The following is a 21441-nucleotide window of genomic DNA, read 5'->3' as shown; positions in this document are numbered from 1 at the left end:
CAAGGGGAGGTTGTTCCCCTGAACCTGAGAAAGTGGCTGCTGCGCTGGAGATCCAAGCAGCTGAGTTTGTCCCTACAGACAGCATTAGCGGAGCTGCTGTGGCTGCAGGACTCTGCCCCGGCTGCAGGACTGAAAGCCCGAAACACCTAACTGACACAAACCAGCAGCTGTTCACTTCCCAGTGCCCTTCTGCAGCAGAGACTAGCACGAGACTAACACAGAGAAAACCTGCAGCTGGAGCATGGCAAGATCTGCCTTCCCAGCCTCCTCCTCTTCACTCCAGCTAGATCTAACAACTAAAGAGTTTCTTGCACCCTGAAGCATGGATTTTAATATTYTCACTGACATTTTTACTACCATTAATTCTTACAAATCTGGATATTCTTGCTGTCCATATCCATCTAGTCTCCTTTGGGATCTTGATGTATTTTTRGCCTCAGGGAATTCCTGGACATGTACATTGTATGTTATGCTGGAAAATAAAAAAGAAAGAAAGATTTTTCACAGCTTAAAATTTCCCTTCACCTGTCATCTTGTCTTCATCAGATAAGAGATCAATTTGTCATTTCATACAATTTTAGCACATCCTTCTGACTAATCTCCCAGTCTTTCGGGTGGCAGATTCCCTCATGTAACAACCATTTTCTCTGCCTCATCTGCAGGCTGGTGTGAGCTGGAGCTCCAGTTTTCCTTCTTTTTTCCTTTGTGACACTGCTCAAAAATTCTGCCCTCCTATCCCAGCCGAAAGACATGTAAGATCTCACCTTCTGAGAAATCTGTTAATTGCGTGGATGGGTTTTGCATGCAGTGCGCCCCACAAAAGGAATGACTCAGCTCACAAAGCTTTTCGTTGGTGTGGGAAGAGAGCAAAATGAGGCCAGTACAGAAGGCGGGGGGGGGGGGGGGGGGGGGGGGGGGGGGGGGGGGGGGGAGGAGGGGGGAGGAAGTGGTTTAGGTATTGAAAACGGTGCTTCTCCATCCATGTCTGCCTTCACAGGGCTCCTCTCCTGTTTGCTTGCCCTGCAGAGCACCTTGGGTTGCAAGGCAGATCAGATGCCCTTGCCTTKTGAAGGGAGGAGGCTGAAGCTGGCAGGAAGAAGGCTGGAGGAAGGCTGATGCACAGCAGGCTGGCAGCAAKGCTGGAACTGGTGCAAAGTGTCCCAAGAAAACAAGATTCACCTTTCCAAAGGGCAAAGCCCAGGCAGGTTYGTGGAAGTGGATGATGACACACCAAGAGTCAGGGAGTAGCCCAAGGTACCCGCGACATGCAGAGAAGAACACTCTGAACTCAGATTTCCTGGAGCAGAGTATTTTTCCCTGCCATATGCCTTACAGTAATATTGAATTTCACTTGCCATCAGTCAGCCCCTTAGCTGTGGTGTCGCTGCAGGAGATTACTGAGAGCACAAAGTCAATAGTTCTGACTCCAGATATGCTCAAGGAATTTTGATCTGAGGAAGAGAAAGGTGGCTTATAAATATACAGGAGTACATACAGATGGGCAAATAGCTGTTCAGGCCCTACCAGAAAGATATCATTAGAGCAAAGAGCTATCAAACAGAGGCAAATCTTTCATTTCCTTCTTGTACAAACTCGCCATCTTACAGTAAATGCAAGGTGAAGAATTCAGACATTGGCTTATAGGTGAATGTGCTACTTAGGAGACAGTTACTTCCACTGCCAGTAAAATGAGTCATTGTGTTCATACAGTTAAATTATTACAATAACTTTACTCCTCAGACTCTCAAAGCTTCTTTAATTATACTCCGGTAACTCTACATTTAGAGCTATTGAAGCAAATTGGAGATTCATTTCTGTGCAATTGCTCATTCCGGCTGTTGGCAGTGCTTGACTGTTCTGGGTGTAAACTGCAGGCTTAAGTCCTTACTCAGCTTCTTCAATCTACCTATAATAATTATGGACTACAGAGCTCTTGGGATTTTAAAGCAGAATTCCCTACTGAATTTTTTAAAAAAAGTATCTGTGATTTAACAGTTCCCTAGGAAGGGCAGCCCTACAAAACATGCAGTTACTATCAACAGCCCAAAGGCGGCACCAACACAGAATACAAATACAGTCTGGAGAAAATGCAGGGGATTTCAGGCTAATCCTTATATTCGTTTTGAATGGTATCAAAAAGAGGTCTTAATTGCCTTGTTTTCCTCGGTTTTGTGCTTCCTTGCTAAGAAATTTCTCTCTAATAGAGTAAATTCTATGTTATTTGAAGGTAGCTATGCTGCACAATTATGGGCCTGTGCTCGGAGTACTTGTCTCAGCAGGGATTCAGAAAGAGGAATTCAAAGCTCGCACTGATGCTTCCCAAAGTCACGTCAGCTGTGAACGGGCCTGTTGAGCTGGGCAAGTCAAAGGCAGCCAGGTGGGACATCTCGTTTCCTCATGTCACTTTGCCTATGGAAACTTATGCCCCTTAGACTTCTTGGCCCAACAGGCCACACAAGTTCCCGGGGACATTTGCCATATTTGAAAAAAGAAAAAAGCATCGACACCTCTTTCTGAAAGAGGCACAACAGTAGCCTACCATGAGGACACTCAGAAAGGAGCAACATAAGGTCACTTATCCTCTGAAGAGGGAAACTGTGCCACGGCAGGGAGCAGGGTCTCAGGCCAGAGGGTGATGGTGGTGGGAAAGCACGCCAGCTGGGCTTAGGAGCCCACGCACATAAACAGCAGTAACACGTTGCCTGCAAGGTGCTGACGTAAGCCAGCAGCCAAGCCTCCACCCTCACCCCTCTCTCTTTTCCTGGTTGCTTTCAAGGCCATTTTTATCTTTTCCTTGCAGTGAGGAATTAGAAAGGGGAGGTGTGGGCAGATTGCCCTGATACTGCTGAGAGGTCCCCTCGCTGCTGAGCCATGCAGCCAGGCAGTTCTGCAAACAACCACTATGGTCGTGGAAAGGGAGTTATTTCAGGCTGAATACGGCTCGGACTATGCTGAGCAGGGCAGCCAGGTGTTCGAGGCTGCATTTTGCCTCCCACGTAGGGCAACTGGTGAATTCAGGCCTCACAGCTGTATTTTTGGCCCATAGTAGAGAGGTGGCCCTTGCTGTTCGGCCCTTGTGCAAGCAGGCAGCTATGCTTACTGCAGACAGAGATGATCACCACGTGCTATCCTGGCAGAGCTGTAAAATGTTCAAACTGCACATCCTGTATTGCAGAAGATCACGCCAGGAGCTGACACAAGCCCACTGCCTGTCAGCTGCTGGAGAGAGCTGTGGAGAACGTGCACTCCTAGGCAAGACACCAATGAATCCTCGGGAGAAAAAGCCAAGGGCCTCTGGGCCTTCCTGGTACACCCGTGCCGGTTTCAAGGAAAATAAACAAGAGTACAACATCCAGCATTCGCTCTCTGCTGCAGGCTTGCCCTCAGCCCCCTCCTCTTGTAGACAGGAAGCAGCTGATGCAGTCTGCTGAAGAACAGCCCCACTAACAAGACCAGGGCATCGTTACCAGGACAGCAACAAGTTAAGTTCTTGTATTGCTGCAGGAAGGGGGCCTGAAGCAAAAAACTCTGTTCAAACACACCTGGATGTTTGGATCCCATTTGATACACACACAGAGCTTAACGTATTAGACCTCCCTAAACCAGTACTGATTCTGCACCCAAGGCTTGGCTTGTGGGAAAATAAACTATCCAAATGACCATGAACTTGCCCATATTGAACAGCAGCTTCCTTCAGCCACCAGTCAGACAAAATCATTTCAGAGGTGCTGGCAGCCAGAGCCAGGTGTGCACACGTAGAGCCGACTGCTCTCTGGCCAGCTAAGCCTGTTAATCCACCCCACATGTGCCACATGTCTTGTCTCCAGGAGTGGCCAGCTGTTTCGGTGCCTGACAAGCTTTGCATGTTCATCCTTCCCTCTCCTGTGCTCTCTTCCTGAGCACCTGCTTTTCGGCAGCAAGGGGAAGGAGTGGACGCCTGTGCGCCACAAAGGAGTCCCGCCTGGCTCCTTCCCCTCTCTCTGCAGGCCCCATCTTCATGCAGTGCAAGTCCYGCTCCCCCGACAGCACTCCCCGGTCGAAAGTGAGAGACAAAAGGTAGCTGTCCTGAGCATGCGTCGTGCATCGAGCCTGGGCCTTCTCCCCTGCCGTTCCCACGCTCCCTGCGCTGCTCCCAGGACTGATTGGCTCTGGCAGTGGCAGCAGAAGTGGGTTTGTTTCTGAACAGCAGCACCACTAAGGAAGCCACCCAGGCAGATGTGGCCACACCTGAGCCTACGAGACCATACAGAGCCGTCAGGAGAGCTGCTGTGCTCCTGCACRCAGGCCCGGCTCTCTCAGCCCCTTGAGCACATGCACCTTTGTTTTGTACCTGTGAGGGAAAGCAGGGATGCGGTGCCAGGTCACCCACCCCACCACCTCTGCATCCACTGCAGCAAGGCATCCAGGGGGCTTGGAGACCTCCTGAGTCCCCATCATCCGCATCCTCTAGCTGCCCAAGCCCTTGTTTTCATCACCAGCAGAGTACAGCATCCTAGGATCTGTTTTGTCATGGTAGAAGGGCTCCTCTGCTCTAAAAGAACTGCCTCTGGGGTCATCTCTAGGGACCTCTTCCAGCCTCCTCATTCTGCCAGAGCAAGACCCTGTCAGCCTCGAAAGCAGGTGCAGGTGGAGTCTATTCCTGACCATGCTTCTTGCATCTCACATGGGCCCTTCAATCTATCAAACAAAAGCTGCAAAGCACTCCTGCCAGCTCTCCCCTCCCCAAACACGAGCCTCTCCTCACCCACCTGCAAGAGGCAGAGTGATGGACAGGCTCTGACCTGAGGCTACTGGCAGCCCAGTGCTCCCCACTGACACTGCATGGCTGGGCTCTCCGTCTCCCTGGGGTCTTGCTGCTCCCTGGCATGTGCAGCTGTTTCCTAGGGAAGCAGCTGCTAGCAGTTGCCCCGAGGTGGGAGCAGGAATTTTGCAAAGTGGCAATTTGTGACAGGCTGTCGGGGAGAAACCGCAAATGCTGGCAATCCCCCTACTCACTCCCGATGCCATTCCTAGAGAGAGATGGGTGTCTTTGGTGGCAATTCAAGTCATCCAATTGCAGAGCCAGACTTGGATGGTGTCTGTCCCTCTCTGATGACCGGGAAAAACAAGTCTAGGACGACTTTAATCCCTGCTCTGGCTGCAGTCGTATTTGCTGCTGAGGCAAAATAGCACCGCCGTCTGCTCCCCTCCTTCCTCCGCTCGCTACTGGCTAGTGAGGCTTGTAACCACTGCTTCTCTGGAAAAAACAAATATGTGATTGTTCCCTAAGCCAACACTGTCAATGCAGTTCTGATAAGAAATTGCTCTGAGAGAGGGTTCATGATGAGCTGGCAGAGGGTCAACACAGGCAGCTACATGGGAGAAGGGCGAATAACCTCTTACTGCGCTCCGATGTGGCCAGACTGCATGTGTGTCCTAGATTACATGGCCTAAAGCCCCTCTCTCCAGGCCTCTGACAGAAGCTGCTTGCTCCAGCTGTCCCTCTCTGGCAAAGCCAACAGAGTTGCTCTAATTCAGAAATCCTGAGGACCTTGCCCAAACCTTGCCTTCAACATGCTGGGCACTACAGGGCCTGACACTGGGAAAACACCTGCCCTGCAAACTGGAATCTGGAGGGGGATTAAACCACTGCAGCCACTAGAAAGTTAAAAACAGTGAGTCAGAAAGTGCCCCCAGCCGTGTCTGGCCACTTCAAGTTGGACGGAGAAGCTGGCTGAGGAGGCTGCTCCTTCACTCACTGCAGTGGTACTTTCTGGTGGGGCTGCCCAGAGCTGCGAATTTGGGAAGTGAAACCCCCCGGGGAAATGCCCACAGCAGAGCCAAGCCTCTCTAACGCATGCTGCATCCTACACATGCGTGTAGGGACACGGAGCACCTCTGCTCCAGGCAAAGAGAGGCTGCCACCCTCCCCCTGCCAGCTGGTTCCTTCCAAAGAGGCCCATATAACTGCAGCCATGCCAGAGTCCGATATCCCATGGGAAGTTCGGCTGAGAAAGCAGCAGTCATCTGGCCAGAGGCAAGTTTGCCAGTTCCTTTTCCATCAAATTTTGGAGTTAGTGATATAAATCCTGCCAGAACAGCACCTCATGGGAGAGCGCTCCCCTGGCCACGCAGCACATGGCTCAGCGGGGAGAGGAGAGGTGGGCACAGCCAGCCATGCCCTTGGGACTGTCACTGGCTTGCTTCCACGTGCAGCCATGGGGATGTGCGTGTGGGAGTCCAGTACCCACCCGCCTTCCTTCCCCCAACGCCTGCTTACACAAACACAGCTTGCGTCTCCAGCCCTTCCCCTGCCAAGAGTCCCCCCTTACACTCTGTTCACACACTTCTCTCTGGGATATGAGCTCCTCGTGAAGCCCGAGGTATTTTAGGATTTTTAGTGCTTGTAAAGACAGAAGCAGCACATGCTTGGGCCGGTTCTTTGACTGCTTCCACATCTGATTCCCTGGTAACGTTATAAATTCCTTGCCCAGCTGGATAAGGCAGTGGTGGTCCATGATCCCCCTGCTCCGGGGAGGCAAAGCAGGGGGATGATACCAACAGTTAGTGCTTCCTGCAATAGCTAACAGTGAAAAACTGAGCTTCATTCCCCCTGTATTTACCCCCATGCAAACAAAATGCAATTTTTTTTTTAATAGAAGAGAACTGGTATTTCAATGGCATAAATCATACTGAGGAACTACTTATTCCTTGTTTTCCAGTTCCTGGCTAAGAGCAGTAGCTTCTACACACAGGGAACAAGGCTGTTATGAGATTTGCTCTCACTGTTAAGTACCAGCCACTACATTTTGCAGAGGATGTAAAGGTAAGCAATCAGCAACCCTTGGACAACGCTGCTGAGATCCTAGCTTGCCTGATTCTGCAGCAGCCGAAGGCTGCAGCAAGCTGGCAGAAGACCAAATGRGGATCTCTGTGTTACTGTGTCAGCCCTCTAAAAACCCATGGGCAGCATCACCTAGACAACAGCCTTCTGGAGGAGGAGCAGTCAATCCTGCACTTGCACCTCTGCCACTGGAAACAGAACAGAAATATCAACCTGACCTGCAAGCCTTAAAGGTCTGATTCGCTCCAGATGATAAGCATCCACTTCCCACACACTACTTATCTCCATTTCCAAGGCTCTCATCACTGCATCTAAGTGGCTTCATGATTGATTTAACTTTACTTTTCCAACAAATTTGCTGTAAGGCAAATGCTATCCCACGCAAGAGATAAAGACAAAAGATAAGGACTTCTTATAAAAGAAGTAACAGTATTTAATCTCTAAATCCTCATTCTGTTCACATGCAGAGGCCTTATGGAGCACTTTTAAACTTTATATAAACATTCTGCACCCAGGAACCCATTGGGAGACCATCTTTTCTAACCACCTCCAGGCTGTGGCAGAAATGAAAAGATGCAGGTTAAGCCGTGGTAGTAGCATAATGTTTGCAATCCTGGGTTAAAACAGATTAAAAAAAGAAAGGAAAAAAAAAGTACTGGGAAAGTAGAAAAGGGACAAAGACAATTATGTCCTTTGGAGAAGAARTCTGAGATTCTTATTCAGCTGGGAATTGGAGCAGGAGCCAAAGATGGCCAAAGGAAGGATCACCAAGAAATCAAAGAGTGGATCACCACCAAATCCTTCTGCTAGCCCAGTGCAGCTTTTGCTTGGAGCAGGTACGAGATCATCATGGGCAGCTTCCTTTCCCAAGTGACACAAGGGAAGCCCAGCACCCCACAACTGCTGGCGCCTCTCCAGCAGCGCCTGCTCAGGGTTTACTGGCTCTGAAGTGACTGCACTGAGCACAGAGAGTTCAGGCAACAAATACGCCAAATATGCCGTGTGCTCCAGCTGGCGGTGAGCAGCGGAAGAGGGGAGGAAGTCCTAGTGYTATCAAACAGGATCCTGGAGCCACTTCTGGCTTGAGCAATGTTGTACTATGGTTGTGATGGGGATAATGAGGTAGCAGGAAAAATGATGCAGAGACCAGGCTGCATGTGTTGGGGGTGAGGAAGAAGCAGGGTAAGCAATCGGAGAAAATTTAGAAGCCATAAACCAAGTTAAGATTCTAGGGAAAGGTTCCCTTCAAGTACAAGTGATCCTGCCAAGTGCAGCCTTAAACTTGTTCTGTGAAGAGAAATAAAGACACTGGTTMCCTCAGCCCATGGCCCAGAGAGCAACCCCGAGCCTTGGAAATKAACGCTGCTGTTGCCCCCTCCCAGAGTCGGTGCTGGTGCTCCACATACGCGGTTGGAGCCAGCCACACACGGCTCTGTGAGCCAGCCACAGCACAGCAACAGCTACAGAAAAAGAGTTAGAGCTGCTGCGTGCTTTTTGGTGCCCCAGTAGCTGAAGATCCAATCTGACCTCTTAAAGGTGCCTAATTTTCCCAAAGGTCTTGTTACACCCTGGATAACTCAAGCCGTGTTGAAGTGACAAGTCTGGGTATCTAGAATGCACAATTCTAATATTTAAGCATCTGTTTCAGAGACAAAAGATGCCCGTGGTCTAGGCCACCTATTTTTGTGATTCTTTTTTAATATTAAAGACACTTTCTAGTCCACAAAACGAGCCCTGGAGTGAGATACAAAGAAATGGCTGGTGCTCTGGCCCCAGCGCAATGGGAAAATAACCTGGCAAAGCTCAAGCATCTATCTTTAAACCAGAGCACTGGCTTGGGGACAGACCCTTGCAGAGCAGCGCTGTGGTCGCCAGACAATTGTGGCGTTATGAGTCAGAAATAGCAGCTCTGCCCTCACCATAGCAACACCGTGGACAGAGGAGGGAGGGAAATGGCCTGAACTTAGCTGATTTTGTGAACTGAATGACAACTGAGTTTCTCACCCTGGCACAGATCTGCATTACATATTGGTAGATCTTTGGAGGGTAGCTTGCACTTTTTCTACATGTGTTGTATGCTGCTGGACACAAGGATCTYACTGAACTTTCTCTGTTCTCTAAGCAGCTCAGCAGCCCTCATGCATTTTGAGTTTCTCTCATTTTCAGTCCGAAGAAGCCTGAAAATATTTCTGGGAACATTTTCTCCAAGATTAGCAATCTGACACTTTTTCTTTCTTTTAGTTAAGTAAGACTGACAGCAGAAAAATACACGTAAGTGAGCATTAAAAGGTATTGACAGAGAGAGTCCTGGAATGAATTCAACTGGTGCAGACTGCAGCATGGCTCGCGTGCACAGASGTTTGCCCTGCATGAACAGCTGAGAGACAGTGGCTGGGACCTGGGCACATTCCCGTCCCGGGGCAGGACAGGGATGAGATGAACCCCTCTGCCCCAGAGAGTGAAGATTTTGAGAGCAGTCAGCCAGAAAAACAGATCACTGCTGCTCAGAGACCTATTCCAGAGGACTCACTTAACAGAGGATCTGAAACTAGAATTGGTATTTGCTTGTAAAAAAAAAAAAAAAAAAAAAAAAAAAAAAAAAGAATTCTAGCTGGTGAAGCAGAGATAAATGTCATCAAACATGTGGTGGGAGCCAATGAAGCAAAAAACTGATCCCTTGCAGAAAGATGGAATGTCTCCTAAAGTCTGCAGAAGTTTGCTGCCTTCTCCAATATTTTTGTAGTATATGTTTGTACTGCCATACATCAGTACAGAAGCAGTCCAGAGCCTGGGAGGCAGAAAGTCTGTAAGAAAACAAAGCAATGTCATTTCTGCTGGACTTCCATGGCCAACTTATCTTGCCTAGGAAACCCTCTTTGGGAAAGGGAGATCTTGGTCTCTAACTCCAGTCTGGCCTTCCCAGCTCCCATTTTGACAATGGTGCTCCAAGATCAGTGCTAAGCTCACCCTCTAATCTCACAGAGGCTGCCAATGAAACCATCAGAGGATGGCTTTGGCTCTCTGTCGGTCAGGGCCAGACCCTCATGCAGTAGTAAAGAAATGAAATATGGATTGTATTTTCAAAAGTGCTCAATATCTCAAAGGGAAGAACGAAGACATTCAGCTCCCTTTACAGTATTTTGTAAAATCAGAGCATCTGTCCTATTATCACAACACTCAGTTTTAAAAATAAGGGGAAAGGCTTCATCCATTCTTCCTAACCTGGCACAAAATGGGAAAACATTTCCCGGAAGATGTCACCAAAACAGAGCTCCGGATATCGTTTTCCTGAAGCGCTCAGATGATGAGTAGTTTCAAAAACCCTCTGAGGCCTAAGCAGTTTCTACAGCATAATACAAAACAAAACACAAACAATGAACCGCCAAATTCAGACCACCTAGTAGCCTGCACAAATCATCACCCATTGCAAAGTATCCTTTGGTAAAATACTCTCTCTTTTTTTTTCTTTTTTTTTCCAGAAGAAACGCTTAGAGCTTATCCTCACATGACTGAAAGTCTCTGCTCGAGACATAAGTGTTTTAGAACTGCCCAAGATCCAGCTCCGAGACCTCAGGTTAGCCTAAAGCTCATCTGCGATGCATTTCCAACTCCCCCACTGCTCAAGCGGTTTGATCACAGATGACTGAGGATTCTGGCTGAACTTGTTTCTAGTTAAAATGCCAGCCCGAACTACATCACAGTCAGTGTCATGCTCCCAACTATATAAAGACCTTTTTGTGCCGTTACAGTTTTAGAAATAACTCCACCTCTGGTGCCCCAGACTGTTTGTTGCCCAATTCAGATTACAGGTAATACTTTTACTTTGTTTACTTAAGATTAGGCTCTCTTTCATCCAAGTCTCCAGGCTATTTAAAGGGGAAATGCTACACGTGTGTTTTAAGGCTGCCTGCACAGAGATGCAGCAGTGCTCAGGGCTGACATTTCGGAGGGACAGACTGACCGATTCTTCCCTATCAATCCAGTCYGTTCTAGAGCCCAGGGCAGTACAAACTTGTCTTAATGGGAGTTTCTGAAACAAGTGCATCTATCTTCCTCTCTAAGGGATGTAAAAGATTTTGAGAGTGCACCTTCAGCAAACAGTCTGTAAATGCACTATTCTCACTCATAGGAAGTGAACCAACTCCTTTCCAAAGTGAGAGAGAGACCTGCAGAATTGGGTCAAAAAATAAACTAATGGAGACCTATGGATGTCCTTCCAAGGATGTCCTTGACATCTGATTTTAAACATGTGCTAATGAGTAAGCTTATGCCTCCAAGCAGGGTCAGAGCTCCCAGGAGAAGCCTTAATCATTAACCATAAAATATGCAATTTCCCAGCAATTTAGAAAGCATGAGTTTAGATYTAGATAACATGAAAGGCTATCAGGATATGCCCACAAATCCCAAACAGTGCCAGAGGAGAGCGTGGTGAGTGACGTGGAGAGCAAAGGGCCCTAGGAAACCTGCTGGTTTGAAAAGGGAATGAGGTCTGAAACCAAGGAGCAGCTTCAGTTGCACAAGCGAAGGGAGAAAATCCATGTGGCAGCGCCGATCCCTGAGAGGGCCTCTTACCCGTACCAGGTTACTGGCTGAAAGTAAAGAGGCTGCCCTAGCCTCCACAAGGCAGCCTTGTCTGTGTGTGCAGGGCCAACACAGAGCGCTGTGTTACAGAGCTGTGTGAACACAAGCCTGTTTGTACTGGCAGGCAAATCAAACGTTACCAAACCTTGTGAAGGCACAAGATCGGTGTCTCCCCTGCAGAAGACTCCCCCTCCTTTGCTTTCCAGTCCTCTCAAAGGCAAGGCACTTGCAGCCAGGAGCACTCATAGCCCATCAGATACAGCACCTGAAGGTGTTGTTCCCCAGTCCAGCCCATCTCCTGGACTGTTGCAAGAGAAAACTGTGCTCTGACCATATTCATCCCTCATAGGCTTGTTTCGTCTCTTTACTACCTGAAAAAATGGTTTCTTATAACAGATTCCTCTCACTATCCAAATTATTTTAACCAAAAGCATCACGACACTGCTGGGCCAGTCTCGAGTTCACATGGCTTTCAGATCTGCACTCACTCACAGCATACAGGAGGGAGTAGTCAGGTCATTTAGGGTACCACAACATGAAACATTTAAAATGAGGAACTAGGCTCACAAAAATACATGAAGTCTTTAATCAAGGAAACTCTATGTCAACTTATTTCAATATAGTTGAAATTTATTTATCAAACTTATTTCAACTAACATAGTTTTTATGTATTCAAAACTTTCAGACAGCCCTGGGCCCATGCAGAATAAAACATTCTGTTAAGCGAATGAAACTGAGATTTCCATGTGACTCGGCAAGGCAGGGCTTTATTTGACTTTCTTAAGCTATGGCAAGGCTGAGGGCAAAGGAGCCAGTAAGAGCTGGAAACATAGAAATTATACAGTTGGTTTTCTTTGCAAGGGCACTGACCTGGGGGCTGATTCTCTCCTATTTTCAGCCCAGCATCTGTGTCAGCTACCCCACAAACATCCTGCCTTCCAGTTGCTTGCATTATAGGCAGTCCATCAGCCACAGAATATTTACTTTCAAATAGCGAAGCCAAAAGCAATCATTGAGAAGAACAGCCAGGAGCCAGGTGGCCTGGAAAGGGAGGTGGTGCATGTGTGTGTGTGTGTGTGTGTGTTTACGCTTGTGCACGTGTGCGCATGTGCATGCAGGGTGCATTGAGCAGGACATATAAACAAACTGATGGCCCTGACTGAAAGTTCCCAGGCCTCCAAAGGTAGGAGAGGAAAACTGGCACTGAGCAGAAGCAAAGTCAGCAGCCACTACTAGGCAAACAGGAGTTGAATGAAGACCTTTTTTCAGGTACTAGGACAAAAACATTCTCTGTCTGTTCTGATCTGTTTGCAGAGCTTGTGTGGTCCTTTGGGTACACCTTCCAAAATGCACCATTCTAATAATTTTCTCCCTTCCCCTGAGGTAGAGTTGAACAGCAACAAATCAGTGCCTGCAGCCTGCATAGAAATCTTGCTGTAATAAACCAGTAAGTGTATCGCAAATGCATCTCCCAGCAACCATGAGCAGTGTCCACACCAATCAGTCATGGTACAAACCAACAGTCAATTTTGCTTCCCATGTTATGAACATACATGAGGACAATTTAATGTCTCCATCTTTACCACAGTACATTTTGCTAGCATAAGTAGACAATAGCAAGACAAATGTGTATCATGTCATGTGCCTCTTATCCTTACAGACATCCTTTTTTTAATTTAGTATTTTTCCAAAGCTAAATATGGCAGAAAAAATAAAATTGAAGAGGAAAAAAGCTAGCAAAGTAAATAGTTGCAAAAATAAATAGTTGCGCCACCAGGCATGTGAGGCCAGAAAGCATGTGGAAAAGATGGATTCATTAATCAAAAGGGCAGCAATCAGCATTCATTATTCTGTTGTGTATTAGTGGGAGGTAAAGGTTAAGCTGAGAAAAGCTGTAATTTAGCCAAGGCATGGAGCAAGAGCACTACAGAAATAGCCTTTCCTCTTTTTGGTGACATCCTGTTCTTCCGCAATGGAGTTAGAAATCCTACACAAAGGGCAACTGACCTTCCGGTAAACCGTCTACTCCCATGAGTCTGCCCTTAATTCTTCAGGAAGAGCACACAGAAAGTCACTATTTTACTCCCAGAGATAGGAAAGAAGCTGGGAACTGTAGCACTGAGGTTATGTGCAGAGGTGCCCCTGGAGAAGGAATGGGTTAAGCAGAATCAGAAAAGAGCACAGCTATGTTGCAATTTCTGGGACAAAAAAAAAAAAAAAAAAAAAAGTGTAAATAAGCCATTGACCCACTGCCCTCCCACTACACCAAGGGAATAAACCAAGCAGTCACGCTTAGCTTCACCAGAGCCTGAGCCCAGTTCTCTCAGGCCAGGTTCTGGTCAGCACCAGAAAAGCTATTAAAATACTTTCCTTCAACAGTATAACCTACCAGTGCTTCAGCTGGAAACACACCAAGGTACTCAGGATCATCTCCACGTCAGTTTTTAGTGAGTCACTGGAGATAGGCTTTCAAAGCCCCTGCTTCCTACATTGCCCACTCAATGCCTTTGCAACTTTACACCTGTAGGTTGAGCCCAGCATGTCAACACATTATACTGCTGAAAAGGTCAGCAAGCTTGCACTCCAGTTTTGCCAGGGACAATAAGGTGATGAAATGCTAACAAAATGCACTCCAAAATAAAGCTAGTTCTGTGTGTGCACTTAAAACTCATATTGCCAGGTTTACACTGTTCTGCCACTGAAAGAATCTACCACGCACAATTATACTTAAGGTTACTCTAAGAACAAAATAATCAATGTGAATGGCAAGTAATTACTTTATGTATTTGGTCAAATCCGTGCCAAGATTTCCAGCATATTGCAGAGTTCAGCAATGACTTTTTATAACTGACACAGGAAGAGCGCAGGTCCTAAGGGCAGGGGAAACCTGCTTGCCATGCACCTGGTAGCCAAAGGTAGCACTGCTAAAATTCATATGCTGCACAAACACAAGGCTGTATATCGGAAGTGGTGATGAGCCCAACTAAAAGAAAATATACATCCAGAGATATAAACTCAAGAGATGAGTTCTGGAAGCTGAAGTCTCTCCAAAATACAAGGATAAAAAAGGTACATTATCAGGAAGACAGAGATCAGAAATATAAAGTCTTTGCAACTCTAAGGGTGAGAGCAGACTGCTTTTTTTTTTCCTGTATTTCCATCTCTAGCGGCAAGTGAAATCAAGATGCTTGCCCTGGGCATTTGAAGACAAGGACATGGTGGCCCTTCCCTCAGGGCATCCTCGTCTAGGCGATCCTTGCTTGAGATCCCTGCTGCAGTATTGGGTTGGGGCTAAAATGGCCCTCCTAGTCCTTCTGTACGGGAAGAAGTTGACGGTTCAAACTGCAGCACCACCAAGTATACAGTGGCCCTTATTAAAAAAAAAAGAAAAAAAAAAGAAAAAAAAAAGAAAAGAAAGAAAGAAACCTGCAGCAACAAAATACCAGTGGCGTTATGAACACAGGCCCCAGAAATCATCTGTTAAGAGGAAGTGATAGCCGTGCTGTGGCCTGGGATGGCTCGGCTCTCTCAAGAGGTGACATGGCAGCAAGAAATGGAGAGTTTCTGCTCAGAGCAGAATGCCAGAGACGCACCCAAGAAGGATGGACGATTCCCGAAATGATCCTCTTCCCCTGTCTGAAGCCACAGAGGGTGAAGCGGATTGATTCGCCCAGGAGGGTCATTCCTGGGGGTGCCATTCCTGTCACAGAGCAGGTCCTCGCCTTCCCTGGCCGCACGCCCACACAGCGGCGGGCAGCCGGCGTGCCTCACACCTCAGCGACGCAGCTTCCCTCACGAGCAGCAGGGATTTCCCGAGCCCACCTGCCCAGTCAGCAGCAGAGGCCCTCACGCAAAGGCTTTTCTCTGCTGTAGTGCTTCCTGCCCGCCCCGCGCTCGCCCAGCTCCTCAGAGCGTCAGAGCCTCCATGTTGGGAGCAGCCAGCCCTCCTCAGAGCTGCAGCCTCACACTGACAAAATGGCGCCCCCCCCCCCCCCCCCCCCCTGAGGGAGGGAGGCCGTTTTGACACCTGGCGCAGGGAGGCCGCCAAGGCTCCCTTCCCCTGTGCCTTTACTCCCCGGTGTGAAGAAGGGCCTTTTGTGCCCCTCCATAGCAGCTGCTTAGTAGGGTTTGGAGACACTCGGGAGGCTGCAAGCTTCGCCTGTCTGTGCAGCAAGCTGAGGAGCGAGATGGCGGCAGCAGCCGTGTGCTTCACCGCCTGCCACGCAGCACAGGTCCAAATCAGTTACTGGACATGGCTTACGCTCAGCAAAAGGGCAAAAAGACTTGTGGATTTGTTTAGCTTATAGTGCTCCATTTCCAGCTCTTTTTTTTTTCCTTTTTTTTCCCCCCCTCCTCTTTTTGGGTCATCTCAGCTTTCTTGGGAAATAAGAACCCAAACAAACTGTGGTTTAAGATATAGGTAAGTTGGAGCTTGTCGTCACCCAAACTGCTGCTTAGCTCCAACTATTGATATTTATTATTTTATCTTCCTTTGAKTACATTGAACAGCAGAAAGGGTTATAATCATGCGATCCTCCCATTCATCAAGAACCATCATTAACTGTCAATAAGCTTGTATGTTTATAGATAAATAGCTATTTATATAAATATAGATCTTATAAAAACTTGCATATTTGTAAACCTGTTAAAAATCAAAACTAGTTGTGAAAGAAAAGCAAATAGAGATGTACTGCAAAGCTTTCATTTCACTTCAGGCTGTTCACACTTCCAAACCGGAATGAAAAACAAGACCTCAAAGTGGATTTTCAAAAACTTGGAATTTGCGTCATGGGTGTTCATCCAAAACATAATCTAATGCGAGTAAATTTCTTGGGTTAATTTATTCCTAAAGAACAACCAGTATTTTTCCCAATAATTCTACCATGGGATTTATGACATTACCACTTTCCTTTGCAGCAGTAGCCTTCTAATTAGACTTTCATTCTAAGGTGAGTTTTTAAACCATTCAGACGTTAGACATTACACACAATCCTCTATAATCTCTTCCTGAGGAAATTATTATTGTATTATTTAATACTCTTTCTGTTTGGTAATTACACCAGGCTACCTCGGTTCTTTCTTTCCCTGTGTTGTTCTCTTTATTTACATTTGTGACACCATCCCATGGCCGAGGTCTCTGCTGATTCCCACTTCCTGCAGCTCAAGATAATTCAGTGAAATGCAGCTATTTGAATTAGAGAAGAACATGACCTCAGTGGAGTTATTCAGTGTGTAAGATTTTGGCTTTTAACACAGACGTTGCGATCCCCTTTCCTTCAGTAAATGTGGCGGAGATGAATATGGCATGGTGGCTTTCTCACCAGATCAGGTCCTAGGAGGAAGTGCAATGGCAGGCAGTAAAAAACCCATAGTCCGAGGAAACTCTGAGAGTTTCCAGGTGGCAAACATCAGAGCAGACATCAGCAGACTTTCAAGATTATTCGAGATAGTGCTTTTCTTTACTCATTCTGCCTGAGGTCATTCTCCAAAGCAGGACCCAGGCAACCAGCCCTTTTTGTCCTTCTTTAAGGCTGCATCTCTTGGCTCAACTGTCTTCCAGACTCGGTGGGAATTAGGAGGTGGAACCTGCTGCTTCTCACTGATGTGCTCTCAGGATGCTGGAGCACCTAAGCTCTGCTTTGTGCCATCTTAAACAGAAGTTGCCCACTCTCACTTTATAGCACCTCAGAAGTCGGAGGCTTTGGAAATTAGGAAGGATGGCCGATTCCCGAGTCACGTTTTACTTTTGTAAGAAAGGAACAGTAAAAATAAAAGCAACATTTTTCTAACACAGATAGCAGGGACACCACTTAAAAGGCTTTCTGAGAGGATATTTAGTCCAGGGCACAGCACACTGGGCTGAAACTCAACTGCTGTATGCTGTTCCTGGCTCTGCTACAGGTTGTCTGTGACCTGCAGCAGATCACAGCACCTCTTTTTACCCTCCTGTCTTGTCTTAGTGCCATTCCTCACATGCGTGGAATTAGACAAGTACTTCAGTGCTACACTGATCTGGTACTCAAACTGACACCTGGTCATGAAGCCTCCTCCTAAGACACTGTTCAAAGAGGGAAATGCATTCAATTTATTGGTTGATCCTTATTTGCCGAAACAGTTGGATATAAATCATAAGATACATTCCTTTGTTTGCACATTATAATGAAATCACACTTAATCCTGAGACAGTAGGAGTGCTGTGTACTTTGAAAATCAAAGTCATAAAAAGCCAGTTTCACCTTAGGAAAGAACAAGTAGCCTGGCTGTTTTCTAGAGATCAGCTCTGTTGTCTGAGTGCTGAGTACAGTAGCTCCTTTTTGCTGTCTGCCAGGGTCCTGTAAGTGCATGCCGTATTTTATTTCAGTCTAGAACCATTATGGCTCCATTTGCTGCTTTGCATGGACCCAGACTGCCATAAAAGACAACCCTGTCTGCAAGCTGAGGGAAGCTCGCACAAGGCTGCCTCAATGATCTTTCAGGGAGGGTTTGAATCGTTAAACGCTTTGTCATCTTTCTAAGGCACGGCAGAGGGCTTCTTGCCCCTGCCTGCTTTTCTCTAAGCTATAGAAACAATACAGGGCTCTGCCGTGTTGCCTGGCTGCTGCTGTCACCTTCCAGCACCAGCTGCAATGAAGAGGCGGGGGGAAAAAAAAAGAGAGGGAGGGAGGGAGGCAGAAATAGCAGCAAGTAAGTTGACTTTTATCTGCTGGACTTGCGGTTTTACCAATCCTGAAAAGTTCTTTCTGGGGATACTGTCCRTAGAGGAGACAAACTGGTATCTTGAGACATCAGCACATTCAGTCACTGTGATTTAACACAGCATCATTCATCAGCTGAATCTCAGTAACTCCACAGCATTGCAGTTGTAAGTGAGAACAGGTCAGCTCAGAAGTCCTGGCACTTAGGCTAACTGCAGTCAATTTCCTTCATTCTGGGAATTTATTTGTTCTTTCTCCTTCATTCTATGTCCTAATAACTAGATTCTTGAATGGTGTGAAGGAAGTATTGCAGGAAGCATCTAGCATGTCTTTATAGCCATATTCCAGAATTAGTATTGTACTTAAAGCTTTCCTCCATTGAGTAATTTTCAGATTATGCTCTATTTACAAGTCTTTAATTCCCAGTTTTAAATACTCTTGCAGAATTAAGCTAGGTTCTTTCCATCCCCTGATCATCTGTAATAAAGGATCTGTATGGTAAATTAGGTCCTGAACACCACCTTTGCAAGCCCCAGTGCCCTTCAAGGGTTTCTACAGCCACGATCAGCTTGAATATAATTACATCCATCTTAAGGAGTGAAACTCAGCTTCTTCCACTTAAGCTGTAGTGCTAGCTCAGCCAAGTTAACAGGAAGAAAGAAGCAGAAATCCTTATTGGTATGAGCAGATCTGATTCCCAGACACACACAAAGATGGGGAGTGGATCTGCAAGGTGCTGTCTCTAGTTAATTGCTTTTCAGAATGCTGGTCACACCTCAGCAGTTTCAAAGAGGACTGCTATACAGCCATGTTCAGTTTTTGCTGTTACCACCTTCAGTACCAGGGAACAGATTTACCAAGGTAGCTTCTGCCCATTAAGTCAGGAAGCCTGGCAGGGGAAAACTAAAATAATTCTCAAGTAACTCGTAAATACATTGCCATGGTAGGAAGAAGCCGAGATTGGCAGAGTGTGTGGTGTAAAGACCACCAAGTGTTGCACTGCATTGACAGAAAAGGCTGCTCATGCTTTTTGCCACTGTCATTCCTTGCAGATTTGTGCTCTCTGGCACACCTTCCACCTAGATGAGCACCAAGTGCATATGGGGAGGGAGAGACTTTGCCCTAGCTCCTGCAAGGGCAGTACCTGCACCTCCTTGCCTCCCCCAATCCTGTGCTTCAGCTGTGGGTCAAGAGCACATAGGAGATGAGCTACTAGGCTTCCCCCTCCTCCCCAAGTCTTGCATTGGATCCATACAGAATTAGTCTGCCCAAGGTGCTGGCCTCTCACTTTGGCACTGAGCAAGATCTGAGGAAGGCCACAGCAGATTTGCCTTCTTTATGACTTTCTAGGTCACACAAGACAAGAAAAGTCTATTACAACAGTAGAAACCACTGTCAAAAGCTTTTAACTTCCATATACATGCACATACAGCTAGATCAAAGCTTACACGCACACATAAGTCTCTGAATGACAACTTACATGATATCTTGTGTCATGCCATTCAACCAGAATTATATTAGCCCTAGTATATATTTATGATGCCAATATTGCAAATCTATGCATGTAAATGGAATCATGCAACACCAAATTAGTAGACCATTAAGACAGGTATCATATCCATGATACTAATTTGGATGCTGTATTCTAATCTGCATATCCAGGTCTAGCTGCCTCTCTGCTTTTTCTTGCTGGGCCTCTCTGAAATAAACCCTCACCAATTATCAGAGCAGAGCAATCCCAAGGGCATAGTAGTCTCATTCTATTTAATGGTATCATCACCGTAAAAGACCTAAGTGGCTACACTAATTTGTACAATAACATTTAATAAAAGATTGCATCCTGCTCACACAAGAAATATCATAGACATTTCACTTTTAGAGACAGAAGACATTAAATCTGATATGGTGCTAAGACATTGCAGACTGAATTTTGCAAGTTTAAAACCTTTATGAAAAAAAAAAATCACAGCTCATTAAGTCTGAGCATTCAGATTTCATCTCTCAAATAACTGTAGAAGGTGTGGGGTAGGCCCAAGCACTGTGCTGTTTATCCACTGAACCACCTGCAAATGGCAGCTAAGATTCCTGGATCTCAACTATCTGGTTAGACAAGTGATAATCTCCTTTAAAAGTWACCTGTAAGCTTCTGTACCCTTACACAAAAATTCTAATTTTGATCAGGTAAGAGCAGGTCCTTCCTCCACTGTCTGGATTAGCAAGGTGACACGGACACTGACTACAACACCACAGATCCATGAAGTGGAGGTATAAAACCCATTAATTTCAAGAAAAAGCTCAAGTACAAATTCCATTAGCAAGTCAACTGAAATTAATCAACAGTCTAATATTGGCCTTTAATAAAGGCAAATCAGATTAACCATAACTATTTTGAAGTTTAAGAAATGATTAACCACATTTATACAAAATCCTACAGCTGTTGCTTCACAAGACAATATCCTGTTACAGGAATGCTGATACATTAAACTGCTTGGTCAGCTTGAAAGTTAATTTCAACTACCATTACTGCAAGATTGCCAGATTCAGGGACTGAGTAAGACTGTGTTGCAGTTCCTGATCATCTAGGGCAAAAAAATTCTCAAAGAAAATTTAAAGAACTCGTCCTTGATAAGCAATCTACAGGAAAACTGCACTCAGAACAAATTCAGCATTGGTCTCTGTTCCTGTGTACCTGTGCTACCATCTTGGTACCAGTGTCCTCAAGAGCCCCTATGCCACCACAGAGCCCTTTTGAGAATCCTACCCTCTTCAAAAGTTTACCTTAAAAAAAGTTGGAAGTTGGAGCTTCTGTTAGGAGCCTTTAAAAAGCAGAAAATGACAGTAATACTTGAACACAAGTATACTTCTGGGAGTTATCTGAAGCAGTCTTGCCAGAAAGATCTTAGTAGCTACGTTTCTTCTGAGAATGCAGTTAGCAAACAGTCATCCCAACTATAAGGGGCTTCACCTCTGATGCAAGTACTACAGAGGCCAAATCCCCTTCCCTTTGCGCTTCTGAGAACCATGAAATACTCTGGATAGGAGTAAGACAGTCTCCGCAGGATTCCTGAGAACTTAGGCTTACCATTAGAATATAAAACAAGAGGCTTGCTACAAAATCAGGACTCCTATTATAAATTGCAGTCCTCTAACTACACAAACAGCATCACCTTAAATGCATTCACCCCTTCTATTCCCCCATCATTCCCCTTGAATTTACTGCATACAATAGTACCTGTTAAATGGAGCCTTCAGTAGCCTAGATATATTACCTGGATATTTAGATAGCAAATACTTTGTGATGTGCCACTAAAACTCAGTATAGTAGCCTTTACCTTTACTTTT

Source organism: Rhea americana, unplaced genomic scaffold (assembly GCF_003343005.1).
Source record: "Rhea americana isolate MKP2758 unplaced genomic scaffold, rheAme1 scaffold_139, whole genome shotgun sequence".
Classification (NCBI taxonomy): domain Eukaryota; kingdom Metazoa; phylum Chordata; class Aves; order Rheiformes; family Rheidae; genus Rhea; species Rhea americana.
This window is presented reverse-complemented; position numbering follows the sequence as displayed.